Source organism: Chrysochloris asiatica, unplaced genomic scaffold (genome assembly GCF_000296735.1).
Source record: "Chrysochloris asiatica unplaced genomic scaffold, ChrAsi1.0 scaffold00051, whole genome shotgun sequence".
In the NCBI taxonomy this organism is placed as follows: domain Eukaryota; kingdom Metazoa; phylum Chordata; class Mammalia; order Afrosoricida; family Chrysochloridae; genus Chrysochloris; species Chrysochloris asiatica.
The window spans coordinates 13,480,965-13,489,560 of NW_006408569.1; positions in this window are offsets into that span (position 1 = coordinate 13,480,965).

Consider the following 8,596-nt stretch of genomic DNA (forward strand, 5'->3'; position numbering starts at 1 on the left):
ATGCATGTGAAATCTGGACAGTGAATAAGGAAGACCGTATAAGAATTGATGCCTTTGAGTTATGGTGTTGGAGGAGAATATTGAAAGTGCCATGGGCAGTCAAAAGAACCAATAGATCCATTTTGGAAGAAGTGCAGAGCCAGAGTGCTCCTTAGAGGCCAAGATGGCCAAACTTCATCTCTCATACTTTGGACATATTGTCAGGAGGGAACAGTCGCTGGAGAAGGCTCTCATGTTTGGTAAGGTGGAGGGTCAGAGAAAAAGAGGAAGACACCCAGCGAGAAGAATTGGCTAAGTGGCAGCATCGATGGATTCAAGCGTTGCAACAGTAGTGAGGTTGCATAAGGTCGCTATTAGTTGGTGCCAACTCAATGACACCTAACAACAGCAACAATTAACCCTCAAAGAAGTTAAGTAACTTGCTGTAGGGGCAAAGCTGTTAAGTGGGAGATTCAAGTTTCAAACCCAGCTTCCCTTCTCTTTCCACTAAGTCGTTGTGGTGAAATGAGTGAGTTTTCTTAATGAAAATTGAAGACTTGTTTGCTGTGTCAACGTGCATTATACCAATGTCTGCCATAATTCTGGATAGTAGACAGTTGAGTTGTGGAAGGATGCTTTACGGAGCCACTTTATATGACACTTCCTTCTGCTGTCAGGTGCAGTAAAGCAAGCCCTTTTAATATCATGGTTTCTGGCCATTTGATTAGCATTTTCTTGAGGGCTTCAAAATACCTAAAGGATTATAATGAAAACATAGCTCTAACAGTGTGAAATTTACACATAGGCCAAAGAGAATTCCAAACGCTTTCCAGCCTGGGAACCAAGGTACCCAATTATATGCTTAGGTACCATTCAGACCTACAGTGTTAGATCCAAAATGAAAACAAAATGGGACTAGAAATATACATAGCTATCAAGATGTGTTTATAATATTGAAACCAAATTAACTTAGGGTACCGTTTCATAATATCTATGTCCAAGAGACAATTACTAGAGCTGGGAAAATCTTGGAAAAGTCAATAGGAACTGAAATGAGAAATCTTCGTAGTAGGATTTTAAAAATTAAGAGTATATAAATTTAATACTCATATCTACCTTTTGTATTGTAGTTATAGAAGATTTTGATAATGAAGGAAATTATATGTAATGGCCAGTTGTTTCCCAGGACAAAAATAACTTTTCATCTGAGTCAAAATTTGGGCTTTTCAAATAATTTTAGATTAGAATAGTTTTCATCATGGGTATTTGTTAGTTTGTTTCTTCGACTTCAGTGGAATTTTCCTCACGACTCTGGCTTAAGTTTCCATCTCCAGGATGTAATCTTGCAAGATCACCTCTCACCCTTATCTCTTGGTGACTGGGTACTGAGATGGGACATTATGAACTTGATCTGACAACTTAATAAGATGTAATAAGACCTGAAATAGGGGCAGTGCCCTCTCAACTGAGAAGATCTAGACAGCTACAGAATCTTTTCAAGGGTATGTCTAACTAAATTCCCTTTTAGACTTCCCTTTAAAACATTAAATGTCTTTCACGACTTCAAACTAGAATGTGATCAGTTGGAATATTGGCAAGGAACAGGTCATTAGTGAAAACTCCAATGAAGACAATTGGCTTTGGGTTTGATTTTCCTGTTTTTGCGGTTAGCTTAGCGCCAGATGGTGCCCTGGTGAATTCCGTATAAATAATATAATCATAGGGTTGAATGATTCTCTACCAGTCACAGACTCAAGCAGAAAATAGCACTCGTCTTTCCACAGAAGCCCATGTAGATTTTCTTATTGCTCAATTGTTTTTATGCAGCTCTAGCCCTTAGGTTGTTCTATGGTGGGCGTCTTTTCTCCCCCTGCTTCTTTATTGGGCAGGCAAGCAGCCAAATCAACACTCTGGCCCGAGGGAACGACTGTGATTTGAGAATTTTTAGGTGATATTTTCATCCATTGTAGAGAGAAGGTGAAGCAAAGATACAAAAACATTTGCATTTTCGCTATTGTTTCTGAAACTGAAGAGTGGCCCCAACACTTCCCTTGACAGTTGGTGCACATTAGGGGGTGATGAAACTGGCTTTGGTTATAGAAGCCCTGTACCCTTTCCAAGCTTTCAAAGTCCAGCTCCAGCCCACCTCCAGCCTATGGTGCTCAATGATCTTTCCTCTTTTTCTTGGTTCATTTGCCCATTGGTATCTCACAATCTAAGCCTTCATTCAGTATGCATCATTTGGTATTATACCTTAAGTGTACCTCTCTCTTTGGATGTTAGTCTTGTCTTACCTACAGGAGTTTAAGTTCTTCAAATCTATTTTCTTGTAACTTGAACTTCTTTACACAGAATTGGACATTTAATAACTGTTTGTTGACTTGATAGTACATATGTGGGTCACACTGGAGCATGTCTTAATGGTCAGAATCCTGTTGAATGAACAGATTTCATGCATTGTGACACAAAAGATTCTAGTTTCTTAAGTTATAAAGAAAAAATGAATAGCCTCCCTGCTCTTCCTTTTTTCTGTATGTTCTGAAGATTTGACCTATATAGTAGCAAACCACTGAAAAGGTGATGTAGCACATTGGGGGAAAATAGACTCACTAAGAACCTTTCTTCTTTTGACAGCTACCTGCTTTCTACTTTGGCAACACAATAAACATACAATGTGTGTCCAACCTTCACTTTGACTTGCCATCAAATTGACTCACTGGAGTTTCTTTTCGAGCAGACTTGAGGCTCCATTTCTACGTATTGTTACTTCTTATATTTTACATGTTTTGGGTGACCTTAAAAGGATCCTTAGCCTTTTTAGAGCAGGCTATTTAAACCAGTGATTTATTAATCATATTCAAATAGACTATTTCACATATTGCCTTAAATATTTCAAGATCTGTGGCAGGGTTCTCAAGGTATATAATGCGAGATGTTAGTGTTTCATAAGATATAAACAGATGCTCCTTGACAAGAAAAAGGTGGTTTGGATTAATAGGTTTGAGAAATGTTATATACTCTATCTGTATTATCACATAGAAAGATTCTGAAGGGTCCTGCAGTAAAATGATTTGTTTCAGATTTCAGGAAGAGAAATAATATTTAGTTAGCATTCTGTGGCAGGTTTATATTAGCTTATTTAACCTTTACAGTAAGACTCTAAATACAGTTGGGGAACTGAGGTGCAGTGATTGTTATTAAAAGACTTGTTCCAGGTCATCCAGTGACAGAGGATTGTGTAGTGAGTTCTTGTTTTGGCTCTGTTGCCACTTACCATTTTGAACATATAAACCCAGCTGGTCTTAAATTTCTTATTTTTGAGTCTCATATAGTAAGACTGGTTTAAAGATGAAACAAGTTTAATTTATATTAGTGCATTTTAAAAACAAAGTGCCACTCAAGTAGCATTTGTACTTTACAAAAATTAAGAGGAGGAGGAGAAGAAGTGGTCCCAGTCAACTTACATAGTCCTTCATACCCTATGATGCTAAGTGCTAGAATCGAAGTAAAACAAACAAAAAATACTTGTAGCTGCCCCCAATGCTCGTCAACACATGAGTTTGTATTTATAAATTCTGTGTGTTTTTGGTCTAGTCAGACTCTTAGACTCATAGGCTGATGAAATTATGTACAAGCATTAAGGTTCCCTGAAGTACTGGATAGTGAAGCTTTAAGACTAGTAATGGATTATGACTGGATAGTGACGCTTTGATCCTTAGCTGTACATTTCCTTGCTTCTATGGCTTTAATCCAGTAGCTTCTTTTAATTTATTTTTGCATTATTCATTAAATAGGCATTATGTAAACCACTTGTGGCTTTGCCTTAGTTCACAAACTCCACCATATGGTACCTGATTCTTAGGACTCCATTTTCTCTCTCAACTTGTCAAATTCACCAGATGAGGTAAACCCATTTCTAGTTGGCTCTTTGAAAATTTAATTTTTAATGGTTTTGATGTAGATGCATTTTTGCCTGAATTTTGTTGGAGCGCCTTTGCAAAGTTGTTCTACTTGTAAATTCTAAAAATATGCATAAATAAATGAATAACTCATTATAAGATAACACATACTAGTTCCAGTTCTTTTAAGGCTTATTCTATATACTACCCTGAAAGTGGTGATGGGCTTATGACAAAGGGAAAGAGTACTGCTAATTAGACGTATACCTTGTCAGATTGGAAACTGATTTCCTCGTTACCTAAGTTGAACTGAATCCCATTTTCTGTCTAGAAGTAATTACCAAGGCAGTGCACAATTGGACTGAGGCCGACTGTATTTTGCATTCCACATCCCTGAACTGTCATTAGCTGATATCATAAATATTGATATATAGTATAATATTCCACCAAGTTTATTAAAAGAATAATTTAGAAGTCTATAGTGGTTTTATCATCCAGGGCTCTACCATTCTCAGAAGTGTGATGAGTGTTTTCGTGTTTTTCCTAGATTTTGTATTTATGAGTTGTTTATAGCGCTGACATTATTTTATGCCAGAATTCATTAACCTTTAAAAAGTTTCCGATATGGTAAGGCATTATTGTCACCTCTGGTTTCTAGACACATGGGGTGCATCCTAAAGAGAGGAGATGGAAGTGATAGCATTCAGATTCACTGGAAACTGCTGCCTTTGGCCATTTGGTCTCTAAGGTGTAGTGCTGGCTGTGCTGAAGAGGGCTGAACAGCCTATGATGTGATAACATCCCAGTTCCTTTGTTAAAGCCCCAAATTACAAGCTTTATTTTTTGATAACTGTGATTTTTTTGAAGGGTGTGCATCCATCCCTTTATTGTAAAGAATAGGCAAGGAAAAGTGCCACTATTTAAAGAGTGGTTTCAATATCTAAGAAAAGGGTAATTGCCACGGAATCTCTGCATAGCCTAACTGAGCTTACACTCTGACAAAAGCATCTCTCTAATGGCAACTGCACGAGTAGATTCAACTCCACTGGTAATGCTCCTTCTGGTTTCTGCTCACCAGAGTTTAGGGGACTGAGTGGGATGGACATTTAAGAACAGACACACAGACAAACCAAAACCACCGCCACTCCTTTTTAAAACCCTTTGCTCTTTATTCAGCTCAAAAAGGGGAAGTAGCTATCGAAAGTTCTACTAAACGCTTAATAAACACCGAGTCTTTTGCTGCCAAACAGTAACTTAGGCAGGACAGAGGCTTGAGCTAGATCTATTTTAATATTGATTCTGGCCTGAAATAAATGTTTATGCCCTTGAAATCATTTGCTGGTGTTTTGTTTATTCATTATTTTCTTTATTTATTACATAGGAAGTCCTTTGGTCTCCTTCAAGTTCTGGATGGGCTAATTAGCCATTTTGTAAATTCAGCCATTTTATAAAATCTGTATTTCATCTGGGTAAATTAATTTATGGTTCTGCATTGAAATGTAATTCAAATGTTTTTAGTCCCTATCAGCAGTTGCTATTAGTCTGTACATGAATTGGATGGTAAATATCATTAGCTTGTTTTCCTGGGCACAAGATAATGTCTGATCACAGTCTCTGATCCACAGAACTGCAAACCAAGCCTTTGGTTTCAGATTGCTAGACAAAAGTTTTCCATGGCTATTTTAAAGATACAGGGATCAAGATGTTCATGTTTGCTTTGATATTATGTTGTTCATTCTCTTGATACTGCCTTTATGCTTGACAATTCTTACTTTATGAACTCAGAAAAGAACAAGGCTTTTTTTAGGTGCATTTGAATTCAATGGTCAGTTTTTTGTTCACAGTGAAAGTGGAGTAAAGGTAATAATAACCTCTTTATAATTACTCTGGTTACATTTAAAGGTACTTACTAAAACATACCATTCACCTTTACTCTAGGCAGTTCCCCCTTCTCCTCCTTAGAAATCATTATCTCTCTAAGATAAATCCTCTGTTTTAGTCTATCACTCTCTCTTTATATATATATGTTGTTGTTGTTGTTATGTGCCGTGGAGTCGATTCCGACTCATAGCGGCCCTGTACATGGTTTCCGAGGCTGTAAATCTTTACGGGAGCAGAAAGCCTCATCTTTCTCCCGCGGAACAGCTGGTAGTTTCGAACTGCTGACCTTGCAGTTCACAGCCCGATTCGTAACCACTACGCTACCAGAGCTCCATATATATATATATGTGTGTGTGTGTATAATGTGAGATACATAGATATCACTCTACTCCTATATGTTTTGTATAATACCAAGCACAATTGCAATCAGTTCATGTTTGTCTGCTAATGCTTTTTTAAAAGTAAATTTAAACATTGAACCTTATTCATTCATTCCAGTACTCTGTCACTCAACAAATATTTATGTTTGTGTATGTTATGCTAAATAGACCTTATTGTGAATTTTGAGAACATAGACAATTTTAAGTTTAAAATGTGAATTTATGTAAATTAAATTAAAAATACAAGCTTTTAAGAAAAATTAGGCAAAATTAATGACAGAATATTTATCAGTAAACATGGTGCAATTTTATAACAATTGAAGTTGCTAACTAATTGTGACAATGGCCAAATTAAGATATTGGCCAAATTAGTTACTTTATTGGATATTGGATATTTAAATTGTTTGACTGGTAGCCCTTTAAGACAATACTGACACAATTTTGTGTAGTCTTGTGAATCACATTGCTAAGCTTTTTTTATTTTCCCCTGGTAAGATACATTATTTCAAGATCAAAATAAGAAACACTACTATACTATGTTTATGCCACAAACTCAAGTTTAACACATTAAGTAAATTATTAAAAATCAGTAATGCTTTTGGGTTGAGAGAAAGTTATTTAGAATTTTTAGCAACAGCTCTTTACACCTTAGGTGAGATTAGAAAAAAAAAAAAATCTTACTGTTGTTTTACAACATTGCTTGAATTTGTAGAAATGAGGCAGTTTGGCATTCAACACACATATACATACACAGAGAGAGACACACTGAGAAAAGGTTGTTGTTGTTCTTAGGTGCCATCGAGTCAGTACCGACTCATAGCGACCCTATGCAAAGCAGAAAGAAACACTGCCCGGTCCTGAGCCAACCTCACTATTGTTGCCATGCTTGACCCCATTGATGCTACTACTTGGCCAACCCATTTCACTGGTAGTCTTCCTCCTTTTCTCTGACCCTCCACCTTACCAAATATGAGATCCTTCTCCAGCGACTGGTCCCTCCTGACAATATATCTGAAGTATGAGACACGAAGTTTGGCCATCCTGGCTTCCAAGGAGCACTCTGGCTGCACTTCTTCCAACACAGATCTGTTGGTTCTTTTGGCAGCCCATGGCAAAAATTTCAATATTCTCCTTCAACACCGTAACTCAAATGCGTCAATTCTTCTATGGTCTTCCTTATTTACTGTCCAGCTTTTGCATGCATATGAAGTTATTGAAAATATCATGGCTTGTGTCAGGTGCACCTTAGTCCTCAAGCTGACATCTTTGCTCTTCAACACTTTAAAAAGGTCTTGTGCAGCAGATTTGCCTAATGCACGTCGTTTGATTTCTTGACTGCTGCTTCCATGAGTGTTGATAGTTGATTCAAAAAGAATGAAGTCCTTGACAACTTCAATCATTTCTCCATTGATAAGAATGTTGTGTATTAGTCCAGTGGTGAGGAGTTTTGTTTTCTTTACACTGAGATGTAATCCATAGCGAAGGCTGTGCTCTTTGATCTTCATCAGTAAACATTTTAAGTCCTCTTCACTTTCAGAGAAAAGGTTAGATCTAGTCAAACCCTAGACACAGCACAGTTAATGAATCCACTGATCTGGCTAAAACTATACCTTCGTGATTATTAGGGGATAGCCAACAAAATGCTCTGGAGAGTGAGATAATTTATATTACCCTAAATGTTTTCTCAGGCATCAGGTTGTAATCACTCAGTACCAGAAACCTGATCCTTATCAGTTAAGTCTAACACGAGGGTCAGGTAATGGTGGTTGGTGAGGCTGGACAGATTTCGAGGGTAGGGCTGTGAGGTTATATAGTAGCTGAGCATATAAACCATGGTGCCACTCTTTTACTGATTTCCTTGTGTGTATTACCTGGGTCTTATTTCCACACTGCTATCTCTAACATCTTTTCACCAGAGATTTCATTTCCCACCTCCCAATATTTTTCCATTAAAATAGTTGAAAAGTCACCCCTTTTAAAGAATATCCTCATTGAAGAAATATTTTCCCCGTATCACTCTGCCATTGGGGGAGTTCATTAAGAGAAATCTCCTTTACTAAATACTCTGCTTAGAAGTTGGGTGGCATTGGGAATTAGGACTGTTTACTAAATCTAGGTAATCGAGCATTACAAACCCCTAGAGTAGGAAGAAGCCCAACTCTCATCTGATGCCTGCATCTCTTCTGTTTTTGAAAAATTGTCTGACTTACAGGGAACTGACCGTTTACTGAGTGCACCCTTGTTCACTGTTTCCTAAAGATATTTCCTTTTATACCAGTCCCAAGAAGCACTGTACAAAAAGAAGTGGTCTCTGGTGAAACATACTCTTGAAGTAATATTTACCATATACAACCACTAAAACCAGTAAACCCATTGTCACAAAGTCAATTCCAACTCATAGTGGACCCTATAAGACAGAGTAGAACTTCCCAATAGGGTTTCCAAGGTTATAATCTT